This window comes from Temnothorax curvispinosus, unplaced genomic scaffold, assembly GCF_003070985.1.
Source record: "Temnothorax curvispinosus isolate PA1 unplaced genomic scaffold, ASM307098v1 QBEX01001498.1, whole genome shotgun sequence".
NCBI lineage: Eukaryota > Metazoa > Arthropoda > Insecta > Hymenoptera > Formicidae > Temnothorax > Temnothorax curvispinosus.
This window is the reverse complement of record NW_020211278.1, coordinates 1,688,733-1,705,891: the sequence shown is the minus strand read 5'-3', so window position 1 is coordinate 1,705,891 and position 17,159 is coordinate 1,688,733. Positions and strand designations below refer to the sequence as shown.

Sequence of the window (17,159 nt, the reverse complement as noted above, 5' to 3'; positions counted from 1 at the left end):
TTCGCGCCACACATTTCACGCTCATAATTACTGTTATTAATTTGCGTGCGGCTTAGGTGTAAAGCGCGTGTAATCGCGGATGGTCAGCGACGGCGCGCAATTTACTGCCGCAGGCCACTAGGCATCGCGGATATTAAAATAACTCCGTCGGCGGTTTTGCGTGAGAAATCATTGCCGAGGCCGCGTCGGCCGTTGAAAGATGCGCGACGTATTCGCGGGTCCGGCCGAAGTTCCGCGTCGGAATGCAATAAAAACGTCGGAATGCTCGGACGTTCGACAGATGGGGAAAACAGGTGGTTGGCAGATCGCTCGTTTGTTCTCCCTTCCTCTTTCCCGTCGCTGATAACAGGGCTATCTCTCGGCTTGACCTCCGCCTCGGGAAACCTCGCGGCGACGATTGCACCATTGCGCGCGGGGTCGAAGTTTTGATCTCGAATAAAACGCGCGCGACTCACGAAAGAGTAGGATCAACGGCCAGCGAATAACGCGATATCACTTTTGCGTGTACTTGGAACTTCGGCACTCGATAATATCGACGTTCCGTGGAAATCGAACTAGAGACGGCTGGTGGATACGGGAATAGCGCGGTCTCTCATCCAGCCCAGCGAGTTAGCTTACGCTACATCGGATATGTATACCATATGGATCGATGTAAATACATACGGAAGCTCGATACGCGACTTCAAGAAGTTTCTGCCGAGTTATATGTTCTAAAATATAGAAGTGCACGTTTACTTCCCTCAATTTATGAGCGTAGTAAGTTCCGTTTCGATTTACCGACGTTATATTCTGATTGAAGTTGTGAAATCTTGGAATATTTGCGTAAACTTATAAAGTATGGTTACAATGCGACGAGAAAGTTACTCTGCATGCGGATAAAGATAAAAGTTTTAGAATTGCAATATGCAAATTTTATAAATACCGAAACGAAAATTAAAGATTTAAAAATTACGTTCGGTATTAGCTTCATCTTTATTTGTTATGGCGTAATGTTATTTCTAGTATTGATAATGTATTTTTCTAAATTCTAAAATGTATATTAAAATTATATACATAGAGAGAGAGTTAAAATTTACGACTCGTAAAAGAAGGAATAACCGTCGAGATTTTTGCTGTCGCATATCGTGCTAATTCAACACGCGTTTCGCCCACGCCGGATTTCGTCGACCACCGCATATTCGATCTGATATGATTACTCCTTCACGTGTAAACGTCCCGCCGATATCGAGCGACAGCGAGCGGACTCTTCTACAAGAGCGCGGCCAGTGTAAAAAAAAAAAGAAGGACGACTCCTGATTTATGGCGGTAATAACTCGGCCATGCGAGTCACGGGTGAGGCGGACATCTGTTTGGATCCTATCTCTAAATTCTCGACATGGGCGATCTCGGTGGCACCCGCGGTAATGAGCACACAAGTGTTATACATGCAGAGGAAACAGACCGAGAAACAGGGGAAAATGTGGTCCCTTTTGCTCAGAAGCGGTAGCTGATTGTGAGTAAAAATCGGGATGTATATTGATTGAAAGAAATTTTTTGTCGAATATAAAGCAATTAAAAGTTAAAAACTTTACACAATGTGAACTTTATATGAAGTAAAACCACGAGATTCTTAACCAACTTTAAATAAATTCAACTTTTACAAAAGCTTAATCAGATGAGAAAGAAAACGAGAGAGTATTTTTAAAAATTACTTTTAATGTTAAAAGTAAAAAGCCACGAAAGTAAAAAATAAAAAAAATGGTTCTCCTCTTGGAGAACTCTTGGCTTTCAACAAGATTCTAGGATGGTGCGCAGTTATCTATGCCATGCTATATTCCAGAGAAACTAGATTATTTTAATTTGCGTTAGAAAAGTATTCGCTATCTCCCCTTTAGCGAATGCCGATACCTCCTCGCACAAATCCTCCTTTCGATTCTCTCAACCGTTCAATTTACCACGGTTTTCTCGCCGGCGAGGCGCGAGTGATTCACTCGCGTGCGAGCAATCGAGGAAGGATCATAGATGAGCGGTGTACGCTTGCCGTGTCGCTACATTCGCCGTAAATAAATTACAGTCTCTCGGTTAACGCCGCATACCCCGACATATGGTCGAGATTGTTTGCGCTAATTAATAACATCGTGCGTTCGCGAGATTGTGTGTGCGCGCACGGCTTCCTCCTCGTATGTATTCCCTAGCCTGCTATCGCTGATGAAACTCGACCTGCTCGAGTGTAGCCTCAGCAAAAAAGACAACTCGCCGAGATACTTGCCGGTGCACCGCGAAATTATATTAAACTCCTTTCCGCGTTTCCTCATTTCCGTTAAACTACGGCAGTGAATTAAAGTAAACTAGCCTACTTACTAACTGCGAAATATTATTCCGAGCTGCCATAAATCATAACGGAGTGTATAATATATATGAAGTTATAATAGGGCAAAACTCTCTAGATTGTTATATTACGGCTTTCCCCCTGTTTGCGGATCAAGTTTTGTTCCACGAAATAAGCGAGCGAATATATATATATATATATATATATATATATATATATATATTTCGTGTAATCAATTAATGCTGAACGCGTAATGATATGCTTGTTTGAAGTGGAACCGGATTGTCCAAACACCGGATATGCGTCCAAACACAGCTTATTTTACCATCGTTTATTGCACAGAGTGCTGCATACAGACTGCTTTACGATGAACACGAAACGGGCACTTAACAGCTTTACGCGAGCGTTGTGACGTATATAAGATTCCGTGGCGTTGAAAAGTTCCGAAAGTACCGAGGGTTGATAAATTTAAACGCAACACACGAATTCCCGAGCGAACGCCAAAAATAGTAGACGACAACCAACGTAACAACCGATGAACATTTTGACAGCGGATGTCAAACAGTTTAGATAGAAGTAATCCTTACCAAAAAATAAACATCATCCGACATAAGCCGATAAATAAAAATAGAGCTAAAAAAGATTATAGATAATAAAATATTTAACGCTAAAAAAATGGATTAAAAAAAAAAAATTTAAAAAATTAAAAAATATAATATGTTGTAATATTATAATTGAATAATAGCTGTTAGATAGTTTTCAATTGGAATGATACAAATTTACTGCAAAGCTATTCCTGCTGGGATAAATTCCGTAATTCCGGTCTCATTTCTCGAACAACTTACCTAGCTCTCTCCAGACGAGATGTCTCGCGAACAACTGACGCGTATATGGCGGACACATTACAAACGTATAGATATCAGTACTTGACGTACTCAAAAAGTACACACAGTAGCAACCGAACCGTATCGATAGCGTTAATCCGTTTTTCTGATGGTTTATGGAGGACATCCAACGCCTCTGCGTGCGGCACGTATGTCACGTGCGTGTGCAAATATTCCCGATATATGTATACGTGTGTATGCGACAAGCCGCCGAATGTATGTATGCGCGTAACAGCACATATGCGCAAGGCATTCTGACCGAAGAGCGCGAAATCCAGATAACAAAAGTGGCGTCGCGCGGTCTCGCGCGTACGTCACGGATCGGCGCGAATCACCGCGCTCCTTCCGACAATATGCAGCGCAAGACCTGCAGAGAGCACAACAAAGCGCACGTACATCGCAAAAAGTCATCTTCCCAACACTTGCGGTGAAGAGTGGGAAATGACACGTTCGCGTGAAAAACACTGGTGAACGGATGGGAAAGTTTGCGGTAAATCGCGATATTTCAAGCCGATACAAATCAGAAAGGCGTGAAGAATCGTTAACGTACAAGCATATCTGTTTATTAATTATTATATCTTGAAAAGAGTTGGAATAATAATTAAATAATAAAGAACAAAAAACTAATATATATATTTTCCAAATTTTTTGTTCTGTTTATAAAACTGAAATAGCGAAATTTCGTGCCCCGAATTAATAATGTCGCAATAACATTAAACTAACAATAGCGTGATCAATATGACAGCGACAATACATGCCACGTTCCTGGATATATTAGAGAATTAAAACAAATAATGGTCTTTCCCCGCAAAACAGTGTATCCGTTGTGAGTGAATATTTGATACATCGCACGATGACAAAATAATCATGAGTCGTGTGATTCGTGTGATTCGTTGGCTGACTCGGCTGAAAATGATCAATGGATCGATGACAAGAGGTCAGCGATATGTAATTTCAGCGCGAAGCAAAATAACGATACAGAGTGTAATGTGAGACAATTGCCATTTCTGCTTACAATTATCATTAAATTTCTGCTTACAATTACATATCGCTTACAATTAACTGCGTCGTTGCTATTAAATTCGCAACACTATTCTTATCGCTTTAATGTTAGTATTAATTTTTCTCACCTGTTACATGTAATCTCTAACTGTCTAATAATCTGTTATCGGATACGATGGCGACAAATCGATAAGATTGAATTTTTTCCGAGGTTGATCGTTTACCTAACTATAAGATAATAAGTTCTATAAGATAATATAGTACGATTTTAAGACATAGTTCTCGTTCAACGTGGAGCCTATTAAATTCTCTATAAAATTTAAAGCAAAATTACCGATAAAAATATCTCTAACTTCGTATATAAAAATTCGTACAATCTTTAATTATATGTTAGAATACTTTCATACACGATATTTTTGTATAAAAAATGTCTCATCTAGAAAAAAAAATATATTTAATGGATCTCTCGGAGTTAAGGGTTGAATAACCTACAAAAATATATACAAAGTTTCAGAGTTCTCTCTTCACGACTCGAGCAAGCTCTCTCGTCGGGCCATGCATAACTTCGCAAAAGTCGTTACCTAATCGCTTAAGCTGTTAGTTACGCAGTCTCGACAAGAGGCGTTAAACGTTTCGTTTGTCTGGCGTACGGTGAAGGAAAAATAACGTTGCAAAAGGTACAAGCCATTTCCTACGCTCATTGCCGGTTTATACGCTAGCGGTTCGGCCAGCATAAAGGGCGTATTCATGCGACCGTTCCCCCGTAAAGCGTAATAAGCTAACCACTGTTTCCCGTGTGCCGTGGATCGCGCGCAGAGCCGGGAGAAACCGAATGCCAACAAATTAGGATCTCGCCTGTATTTCCTGTCAGCGATCTCACATTAGGCGTAAACGCGGTACGCCTGCAGGAAAGCATATCAGAGATAAGCCAACGTACGTAACGTGGAAGAGGCTTGATTCGTCGGATCAAGCCGGAACCTGTTCGAGTCGACGAGCTAATGGGATAATTGACGTGGCGATGTAACTGTAACGCAGCGCAAGCTCCGAGGCTAAGAGGCTGAGAACAGAAACTACATACCGTGACAAATATATAAACGCGCAATATTTTACAAGAGCCTTAACTTCTTGTTTTAAGACCTGTAAACCATCGATAAATCATCAAATCGACGTGGATCAATGAAAAATCGATTTATCGGGTCAAATTCAAGTACGTGGATGATTTATCATCAGAATCGTAACTCCCTTATCGTAATACTCTTATCTTAGATAACCAAGAATGTGTCTGAAAAAATAGTCTCTGTTTGCGTAGTTGCATTAAAAGTACACAAGGTGTGTGTGAGGTTTCTCAATGCGACTTGCGTTCGTCACTACCGCCGACAGCAGGCTTGCGTGAATGCTTGGAAAGTAAACGGCGTATAATTAATTAAGAAGCGTGGAGTCGTCGATGCTGCGTGAATCATTATTGTTAGATTATGCTAACGATTTTGTCGCGACCAGGAGAGGCTAGTGCGAAAAGTACCGAGATCGCATTGAGCTCGCATAGGCATAGCTATACGCCAAGGTGGCTGCCTTGCCGTAGGCGAGAAAGTATTCTGACTACATATATAGTATGCATGCATCGAGGCTGCATGTAGTGCACGCACGCCATAAGGATGTAGTAAGAGCACCACGTTCTATATATACGTGCACGAGCCGTGTATTTTAATCTTTGCCCTTTTAACCCCTTCACTCTGAGACATTAGAGAGCCATTAAATGTTTTCACTCGGTTTACTATTTAGTTCTTCAAAAACAAAACGTACTTTCACTGACTTGATTGAGGCACCGTTAGTCACTTTAGGACATTGAAAATTGATTGTTAATAATGTTAAGAAGTAAATAAAAATTTAATTCCCACGGGATTTTTAAAATAACAGTAAAATAAAATATGTCATAAGGAAAATTAAAATTTTAGAAGCAAATCCGATGTTAAAAGTAACTAATTTACTCTGGATTTTGTCTGTTGTGTTGTGAAAATTACGAAAAATAAAAATAAAATGAGAGTCAAGTAGTTATACTACGTAGTAGTTATTTATATATTACGCGACAAAGATGAAATAATGAAGATTTAAATTTGATTAAGGTACAGATATAAATTATGCATTTGTTTTTGTGGCACCGAGTAAAATACTCTGCTTTAACCCACATACATAAATTTTACCCGCATTTATATATTATACAAATCTTGCACATGCAATATAACTGCAATAACGACAAAAATAACATAACGGAATGTTACATGATGCGTGTAATGAGGCGTCGTATTTAGAATTACGTGGCACCGATGGTATCTAATAGATTTTCACACGCGAAGCTCTATGTTCAGTTGTTAACATCCCCGCAGATACATTAGCGATAAAGGAATAGCGAATATGATAATCTGTAATACGAGCGGGCCGTATAGACTTTCGCGCCGTTGTGTCGTGCATAAACGTCTAATGTCATATACAACGAGCAATATATCTTCGGCGCGAATCAGGCGGAGAAGCCGATGCAGCGTATAAGCGAGCGCGTGCGAACGCGAACCTAAACCCTCTAATTTATGAACTGAACGCCAAAGAACCTGGAATGAACCTGAATACATACGCGCCTTGCACACTTAGGTTTTCTCCATTGCCGCGACATTGCCGGCGACCGTTTATCGAGCAATATCGCTTGTGCTGCGAGTCGACGATGGCTCAACTTCTTCGTGCATACGGAATGCCGCGGTATGCACGTTTTTCACACGCGCGATAAAAGGGTGAATAAACGACATTATCCAAGTACGCGAGAGAGACCTTTGTATTCCATTGTTACTTGTTAAGATGAATAAAAACATTTAACTAACTGTAATATTGCTATAATTATCGTGTGCTTCATTTCCATTTGTATATCGTATAGCAAAAGTGGTAGCAATTTTCTTTCTGCATTCTGCATTCGTGCAAAGAATTCATATCGATGATACATAAGAGACTATCTGTAAACTTACGTAAACTGTTCTTATCTGTAGAACCATATTAAATTACTTTTATTTTATATATTTATTCTTAGGGAATTTATATCAGAGAATAAACCTATCTATTATTTTTCAAATTATTCTGCAATATGTTTGGTCTGTTTGGTAAGCGTATTACTGCTCCGATATAAATCCGATTAATTCGATCGTCTTCAAAAGAAGCTCTTGTCGCCGGTATCTCTGCAGGGTTATACCCATATAGCGACCCGCATGCACACGAATGCATCCGTGTGCGTGCCGCAGAGGTAGTAGGCCAGCACCATATACGGATCCTTCGTACCGTGGACCGTAGAGAGGAGAGGCTGCTCTGGCCATTGCTCAGACCAAAAGAGAGAAACGCGAGGACCGGTACAGGTTCGCGTTTGCCACGTTCGGTCGTGCGACGTTCGTGGTGTCCTATATGCGAGCGACGTCAGTCCGTAAGGAGCAACCTTCCTCGAAAAGCAGAAATTGCGGTACTTTCAAATTTTTTAATTTTCATGATAAATAGCATGTTAATTGTAACAAACGAAGTACTTCTTGGTATGTTATTAGCGCATAATAACCTGGCTTAAAAATATATACGGAAAATATAAACAAGAAAAGCATAATAGATATGATAATAATTCAAAGAAGTAATTAACCGCAAGATATATCAAGTGCCAACTTATTTCATTAACTAAAAGAGTGATAAATGAATTATCGATTTAATAGCAGCCTTGCTCAAGATAGCTAGATGTGCCGAGTTAGTTTAGGATTGTTATATCTCATCACGCGTCGTATTAATACACCAATCGAAATCGTCAGGTGTAACGAGAATTAACCGAGACAGCGCTAATTCCAAATTGATGAGAACGAGAACGAGAACGAGACAAGGAAATGGGAGAAACCGTGGAGAAAATACTTCACGTATAAGAAGACAGATTTCATTTTCGTCTCCTTGTTGCGGGCGCGTGCGTGGAACTCTGCCAGATGCAAACCACGTGTACCTACTCCGTTTACCGGTCTCCTCATCTTCTTCGTGTCCTTCCTTTTCTTCCTCCGTGGCCCACACGTTCGACCTTCGAAAATTTAAATCATGGACTCCCTCCCTCGCGCGCGCTCTTGTACACGTACACCCGAAGCGTTGGGCGCGCTTGAGGGTGTGGGTGAACCCGAAAACTGGTTTTCTGACCCTTCTTCACGCCTTACAAATCGAAAGAGGCGAACCGGAATCGGGACATCATTACGAACGTTCTGTCGTAGCGAATGATAACGAGCAAAGTCTCACAACTTAAGATAAGATACCGCGAAAGATTATATTATTCCGAGATCTCTCTGCGATGATTATCTCGACGTTCTATAAACTCCTTCCTCAGAAAATTTATTATCGGATTTATATATAGATCTTGATGTAGATACATAAATGTCTCACGGAAATTAACGCGGATGTGACAACAGAAGATATATATATATATATTTTTCTCAAATATTTAATTACGTCGGTTCCGTTAGAAATCGGACGAAATTAACATGATACGATTTTCACCATCCGCGTTTCATTAACACATGTATCAAGTTCTGTATACGAGAAACTGATATATGTATCCGATGTACGAGAGTTTAGACACCGTAATTTAAATCATTCAGCATCGAGCGTGAGATAGATCTAAATCCGTATGAGTAATCAAAGCCGCGATAAACAAGAGTTCTGCAAAAAGTTTCGAGTTCCGTACGGCTACGGGAAGAGATTTACGAGCGTTCGGAGGGAAGCGTGACCGAACAAGAACGATTTCGTCGCGCGTAAATATGCTGCGGGTGACGTGCGGGCTCGAAAACCCGATAATAGATTCCGCTACGCGCTCGCGTGCGTGGAAAACTCTGCGGCGAAAAATAGCGTTTCTCGCGATAATCTCAAACTACTCGTGCGGTCCAGGCGCGTCGTTGCTCGTTAGACACAGCAGCGTTCACACAACATCCGTCTTAAGAAGACTGGATGCACTCGTCTCGCAAACGATAAGCGGTATTTTCGGCCCAGCCTCAGACGGAACTGGCGCCGGCAATGTTGCTGAAAGTTACCACTGGGTGTTTCTAAGAATTTTCAGTACAATGCGAAATGATTTTAGGGACAAAATTAATGCTTCTTGTTAATGAGCCAGAATATGACCTGAACGATTAAAGGATCAGAAATGGAGAAAAGTTCCTAGAAAGATCGAATTCTACTCAAAACTTTTACCTAGTTTGTATTCTTTACAGACAACTTTACCAGACAATTGGTCGGATTGGTTTTCCGTTTGTTATTGTTGCAAAATTTCAAAGAAATTAATGGTAACCTTCCCAACCTTCAGGGATACTATTCGTGCTATGAGAGAATGGTTCTTTCTAACATTGGAACGCTTTTATATTGCAAAGTATTCTTATATATTGTAGCAGACACTCTGTAAAAAGAGATTCGAAATTAGCTTGGTTATTCAGACATATAAATTTTAACAAAATCCATTAGAGAATTACAATCTAATTTATTATTATTATTATTATATACTTGTTGTATCTATCTTATTAGTTAAGTAAGTGCAATAAAGAAAAATATCTCTTCTGTCTTAAAAAAATCAAAATTTTCGTTTTTTTTTAAAAAAAAACCGAATTATTGTATAATTACATCAAGAATTGATAATAATCGTCAGAATATTCGTCCTGCAGCGAAATTGATACATCAATAGAAATAAAAAGGAACGTAGACAGCCACAAAATACACAAAAATCAAGCGATAGTAAAATTATAGTGATTATATTCGCTGGTTGATGTGTTTCGAGACGATGAGGCTTTATTTAACAAGTTTCTCATTGAACTCACCCTCTCTTTCACCTATACGTGATTTTCGGAAGGTGCACAAAGTTTTACGGTTTCCCCTTCTCTCTCCCGTCAGGAATCACGCGGCGAAGATGGTTAAGAGTTTTTAAAATTTCGATCTGCATCCGACAGCTCTCGACAACGGTTCGAACCATGGGGTTCCTGAACAGCGAGGAGATTTCGCGCCGCTCGAGCCCTCGTCTTCGACAAAAAGCGGCCCTTCGGTAAAGTCTGGATAGCGTCTTGCGGGCTGAAACCGCAGTGGCGTAAACGTCGAAAAAGGTCACGAACAGTAAATCACGGCGTGGCATGCAGTCAGTCGATATCGATGCTGTCCGAAAACGATTTCAACCAACAGTTTACAACCCACCCTCAACTTTACGAAAAAACATCGAATCATGCCTTTACGCTGTTTTCTTTTTATGCGAACCCCTTACTGTACATAGTTAAAAGATATTAGATTCTCTAGATGACTGAGCGTCGAGGTACAATATGAAAACTTATAAAGGAAACGTTCGAGTTTTATAGAGTTCATAAATAATGCTGCCCCCATACCTATCTCGTACACCAGTAGATACTATTTAGATGCTGTTATATATCCTTATATCGAGAGTATGTTATATTGATACCGTTAAATTGATCTTTTCACAAATGTCTACTGTTAGTTTCCCAAGATATCGAATCAAGGACATATAATTTCCCCCAAGTTTTCAGACCTTTTACAAAATCGAGGATAAATTTTACGGTTTAACGTGTAATTATCGCTTGACGAGGTAGGTACCAACTTTGCAGATATTTTTTTCCACGGACGAATATATTAACATCGTGACGGTCAGCGAGATTAACATCGAAACGAGCGAGAACGTCAGTTTTAAACTTACATGACACGGTATTTGAGCCAGCGCTCAAATATAGGATCCGTTGCCACCCTGTGGAATATAATACCTACTCTTCACGACACCGGCTTCCCTTTGATCGTCTCGAATTCGTCGTTCCGTCAGCGCGAACGCGTGTCTAATCTGAACGGGGTAGATAAAGCTTTACGCAAGAGAACACGAAAAGAGCTCACCGTGCTCTGCTCCGGGGATTTCGAGAAACTAGATATTTTCCTCGGCCCCGAGGAAACGCAGCGGGTAAGTAATTACGAGCATCAACGATCTAAGTTAGGCTCGGCCGGGAATTAAGCCGGGCCGCTACACAGAATATAATCCTAAAGTCGAAATTTTAATCACGCAATTTCAAGATACGAAATTTAAAGAAAAACATAACTTGGAAGGTAAAAACATTTTAAAATATAAAAAAAATAATAAATTGTAAAAATCAACATCATTAACCATTATTTCTCGTGAATGAAAAATATTCATATTTAAATTAACATCGGGGCTATTTAAATACGGCAGAGTTATTATAAGTTGATTATAAGTTGTTTATAAAGAAATGTACACATTTTTAATAATGTCTTTGAATCTATTTGAAAAAGATTATGTCTTTAATTATGAGTTTAAATGAGAATGCACCTAGAGATCTCATCAGGTTATTAAATAAGAGAAACAATCCGGAACAAGATATAAGTTGCACGATGTAACTTTAACAAAACTCTTTTCCTGTTTGTGTAAATGTAGGTCAAGTAGCGCCTTAGTCGAGATGACGGAAAAGCTACAGGGCAGAAAATGCTCAGCAGACAGTGTCCCCGGTGTGCTCGGGCTTAATACTCTGTATAATCCTATTACGATACCGAAATGCTCCTATAATGTCTATCCAACGGAGATTAGGATCGACGCGAGTCATGAGAATCGACGGCGTTCGCGACCATAAAACTCGGTAGGCAGGCAAGGCTCCGACTCGTGCCGGATTTTAATTTATGTCGTGAGAACGGCACGTTGCGAAAGTCTTTCTTCGGCAAGGCGATAACTTCGGACACGCCTGGCCTCTCCTCTCATCGAGCGTCGCTCTCGTACCGTTACTTTTTCCGCGATAAGTGCGCCGGCCGATTAGCGCGCTCATCATCGATGGGAACTTCGACGCGTCCGGAGAGACTATCGTCGAATCCCATCGTAAAGTTACTTATATTAAGATTGCGCTGTCTACTAAATCTGCTTAATAATGTTCGTATCATAAGTATATAATATATGCAATATAATAACTGTATATATGTAATATAACATAGAAAACGTATGAATATGTAAATAAAATAAGGATTATAAATTATAAATGAAATGAAATATTCACCATATCGGAAATTAAAAAGTACTAATAAATGGTATATATGTAATGGTATATATCCAGTTATTATTATAACATTGTGTGAATTCACGATTTCAGGTATTCTTGATACCTGAATACCTGCATGAATATCTGCCTGGATCTGCCAATCTGGAGACCCGAGTATTGTGTTTATATCGTAAACCTCAAATCTGAAAACCTCTCACGGCTACCTTTCGCGGCCCAAATAAAATAACTATTCCGTCCCCCCAGTTAACCGCAATATTCGGAAAGGAACTCCTTTGTCGTCTTCACGAACGTTTGAACGCTCATATAAAAATCGCTCCTCGCTCAAATTCAACGCGAGGAGAAATACGCTCGCGCGTTAATAAACGGATGTGTAAAGCAAATCGTATAAATTACGGCCCTTTTTTATCTCGCGCAGCCGCCACGCCGTTATACATGTACTCATCAGTCGGACAGGCCATTACATCTAGACAGCCGGAGTATACGAAAGCAGCGCAACATGCAGGCCGAGTGCGACACGACGTGCAGCGTGTTCCGAACACGTTGCACGCGAATTGCGCGCGTATCTCGATCTGCGGTTTTCACGTTGGGCCTGCCGTTTCACATTGTATCTGCCTCACGTGTCCATTCGCGACGTGTACATTCGTAAGATACTTGGAAGATTAACACGTAAATGTTCCGATTAACGGCACGTAAGTGCGCGCGCGAAATCGAAATTGCAAGGTCTTTGATAGGCCTACGATATGGAAAAACGAATTTTAATTGCAATCAATTAATCGATTACATCATTTCACTCTTTTTCAATAATTGACATCGTGATATAGTGACACACGAAATATCTTAAATATGATTAATACGTTTTTGATCGTATGTTAAATGTGTTAAATATTCTTATGATGCAAGAGATGCAACTCGCGCGCCTCTGTTCTTTATTTAGTGAGATATTTGCTTACGATTTTACAACTGACAATCTCGAGTTTATTACGTTTGTTTTGCGGAATGCAAATTGTCTGTTGCACGTGCGTTGATTACGATATACGTTTTATAATCCGTGACATCATTTAACGATCGCGTGAATTCGCGTCTGTTATTGTTACTCAACGGCATGAAGGGCCGAACCGAGGGAACCAAAAATCCAGGCCTCTGATCGTAAACGGCGCAACGTTTTCTCTTTCTCTCTTTCTATTCTTCTCGGGAGGCACGAAACGTAGGGGAAACGCTTCGATAAATTATTCATGTCCTCACGACGAGTCGTGCTGCGCCCGGGACAGTTTTATATAAATTTTTATAGGTCGTACAAAAGCGAAGTGGTTACGTCTTCGGGAACGACGCGCGCGATTTCCTCGTATCGATCGATCAACGCTTGTACATCATATATTAGCGAAATTCTATTAATAACAATTGGCGGAAAATAAAGCCAGTGTGTATATGTCTAACGAGCAATATTATTCATACTTAACAATATTTATGGCCGCGTCTTTTCATAGATCATAAATTTTTAAACGCTTCAAAGAATTTTAATACCAATACCGACAATGCATATTATTAAAATTATGTATAGCCTTAGACTGGATTCGAGTAATAAACATGTATTAAGCAGGGAAAAACAGAGAGTTGTAATCTCTGATTTTCTTTTAAAAATAGATACGAGAAATTGATAAAATCTATCGATATGCATCAGTAAGTATTATATTTCCAAAGTGGCTCACTTTAATAATACAAACATTAGTCTCGATAAATATTCGTCGAAGTTTGATGGCGATAAAATTAAATCTTATCGATTTAAAAATAGAATATTTTTATAAAGAGAATTAATAATTAAATAATATAATAATGAGTAAAATCAATGGGTGAGAAACAAGTCAATAATACGTATTTATAATTGACATTTCGAAATAGCTCGAAAATATTTTAAATCCCATTACCCATTACCCACTCGAAAGTTTAATTGACCATCGTAGTAGCATATATGATGTTCTTATGAATCATCTATCCTCCTACTATTAAATTTACTACAATGAAGAATTTATCTCAGGAACAATTCAACTTTAGTGACGTAACTTCTTATCCGTACACCTCCTTGACACATTACACATTACCGATAACGAGCAAGATATGAACATCTTTTAAAAAAAAGAAAGAATGTCATATCGTTAATATTATTTATTCAGTTCCTCTCGATCCTCGAATAATACGTGCTCGGGAGGGATAGCACGAGCATCCTCTCATTCTCGTATACCGTGTGCCTCGTAAACACCGTGTGCACGGGTAAGAAATGAAGAGCGGTTCGACCACAACATCAAGTATGCCTTACTATGCGTCGAAATTATTACTATCGCGCTAATCACCGCATAGGGAGAAATATATGTACATATATCGTTCCCTCTCCCTTTCTTTCTTTCTCTTTTTCTCTCTTTCTCCTCGGACTTCTCTCCCGCTCTCGGGATTACGACCTCTGTCGCCGTCCGTGATTTGTACCGTTCCGGAGGCGACCACTCTCCGTTTGGAGCGAAAGAGACAACGGAATGAGAGAGAAAGAAAGAGGGAGATAGAGAAAAGGAGACATATAGAACGGGCGACTCTAATACGCCGGCATAAACAAAGTGATCGAAAGAAGGAGAGAATCGGACTAACTGGATCGTTAAATGCCAGAATCGTCACTGCCATTTGATTTCTCGCGGTATCGCGTAACGACGCGGGCACCCGGTACACGACGGAGAATCTCCCGCGCGAGATGTGCGCGACGACGCGTCGAAGGATGTAAAAGCGCTAATGAAAGATACGACGTATGTAAAAACGGTCTACCCTTCGTCTCGAATGTTTACTCAAGAAACGGCGTTGACGAAGGAATACAAACGCCTCGTGCGGCGAACGAAACAAGAACGATACTTCTTTTCTCTTTCGTCTCTCGACGTGACATTCGTGCATGTTGAATATATTTAATCGCGTATAAAAGCACTGCAAACGTAAATATTTCAAAGAGATTCATGATATTCTAATAAAGCTAAGCAACATTATAAATAACGTTATTAAGACTTGCGCCGAATAATGTCTATAACGTTAATGTTAGTGACAAGAATGCGCGATTTATAGTAAATAGTAGTGTAGCGTAATTGATAAATTGTATACCATATATAAAATATTACATATATATAATTAATATTAATAATATAAAAAATGTTAATATCATGTTATTGATATCTGCATTTGCGATATTTTCAAGGAATGTTAATACATCAACAAAAAACCATTTGTCGCTCTGGAATACCAATTATATCACAAGCTTGATTTACAATGTAAATCTGACTCGCGCTCATGAATAAAACTATCAATTATATATAGACTGCGTGAAGTATAACACGTTATCCGTAAAGAAAGGTGTTAACTACTGTGATAATCGCTATCGTTGTCCTTAATACACAGCGCAAAAAAGAAAAGCTGCGACTTCGAATTTCGAGATTTGTTCTCAACGTGCGATCGCATCCCTAAATTCGCGTCGGTCCGGCTCACCAAAACAAACGACGAATCATGGCCGCCCGGGGGATGCGCGCGAAATTGGAGCACGAAGCACCGACACTCGTCGCGGATCGCACGTGCGCGATGGGGAGAAACGCCTCATCATTATTTCGCCTCATTAAACCTAATCGAAATCGCTTGTTTCTCTCAAGGAAAAAAGAAAAAGAAAAAGAAAAACGACGAGAAAGAGGCAGCCTGCAGCCAATAGCCGCGCTAGCAATCAAAGGGTTGCGCGCTGCGAAACGAAATGACATTAGGGGTTCCACTCACCGAAACTGAGAGAGATCAGGTCAATCAGCAATCCCGCGGCTCCATGGCGTCCACCGATTTCCCGTACTCGATGCACAATTGAGTGTCCCGTGTCGAGTCGCGTGGATGTTCGCGTCGCACCATGAAGTCACCGCTGCGAAACGTGCATCCGGACATTCACAGAGAGAAAACACGACAGCGAGATCGAGTGGAATTTTCGCGACGGACGCACTGACGGGACGCGACGTGACGTGACGCGCCCGCGATTTTGTTTATGTACGATCGCACGACGCGACGCGACAGAGAGAAACGAAACGAAACGAATCGCCGTCGAGCGAAGCCTTGGCAGCTAAACGCCGACTGAACGCGAGACGCGAGAGACGCGACTTCGGCTTCGGCGTCGGCTCCACGCGTCGCCTGCGTCGGTCGCCTCACCTCTCTCTCTCTTTCTCTCGCGCGCGGCAGGGGTGGCGACGAGCGGTGGTGGAAGCCAGTTTGAAAGTACGCGCAGTCGCCGCTAAGTTGGCGCCAGTCGACGCGGCGGCAAGTACTCGAGATTGAAACGCGCTTGCGGAACGCTGCTCTGGGAGTTAAACTCTTCTGGGAAGAGAGAAGAGAAGTAAATAAAGCAAGAGAAAGCGATGTAATCCAAAGAACGTAACCGAATATTTAATTAAAACATCAACAATGCATTAAATAAAAAAAACCGTTCTCGTGTATGTAGCTAAAATATGGAATAGGGTTTCCCGTTTTTAATTGTGGGACCGCGACTCCAGTGGTCGAAAATCCGTCAAGACAAGAAAGAAGAACAAGAAGAAAAAAAGATAGGGAGCCGAGATAATTAAAGAATAAAAAAAATTGTTGTTATTTGCGTTAGAATGAATCTGTAGGGAAACAATGGGACAACGTATCATATCTCTTATTTCCGCTGTCTAAGGAAGATAGAAGCTACAGAATATATAAAAATAAAAAAATGTAAGGGCCACTTCGACCAAGCTCCGATTAACTTAATCGTTGATTAGTTCATTGGAAATGACCAATCGCATTTGCTCATTAAACAAATTGACAAATGCGATTGATCAATTCCAATGGACTAATCAACGATTAAGTTAATCGGAGTTTGGTCAAAAT

At 40.4% G+C, this 17,159-nt stretch overlaps 1 protein-coding gene across 1 annotated transcript in view; it reads right to left on the bottom strand.

The window, feature by feature from the left end:
• The window catches only part of LOC112464619 (semaphorin-5A), an 86,569-nt gene extending 70,177 nt beyond the window's left edge, over nt 1-16,392 (bottom strand). Inside the window, exon 1 of the mRNA XM_025031741.1 lies at nt 16,050-16,392. The gene's annotated coding sequence lies outside the window, so the exon portion shown is untranslated. The remainder of the gene's footprint in view (nt 1-16,049) is intronic.
• Between the last annotated feature and the right edge of the window lie 767 nt (nt 16,393-17,159).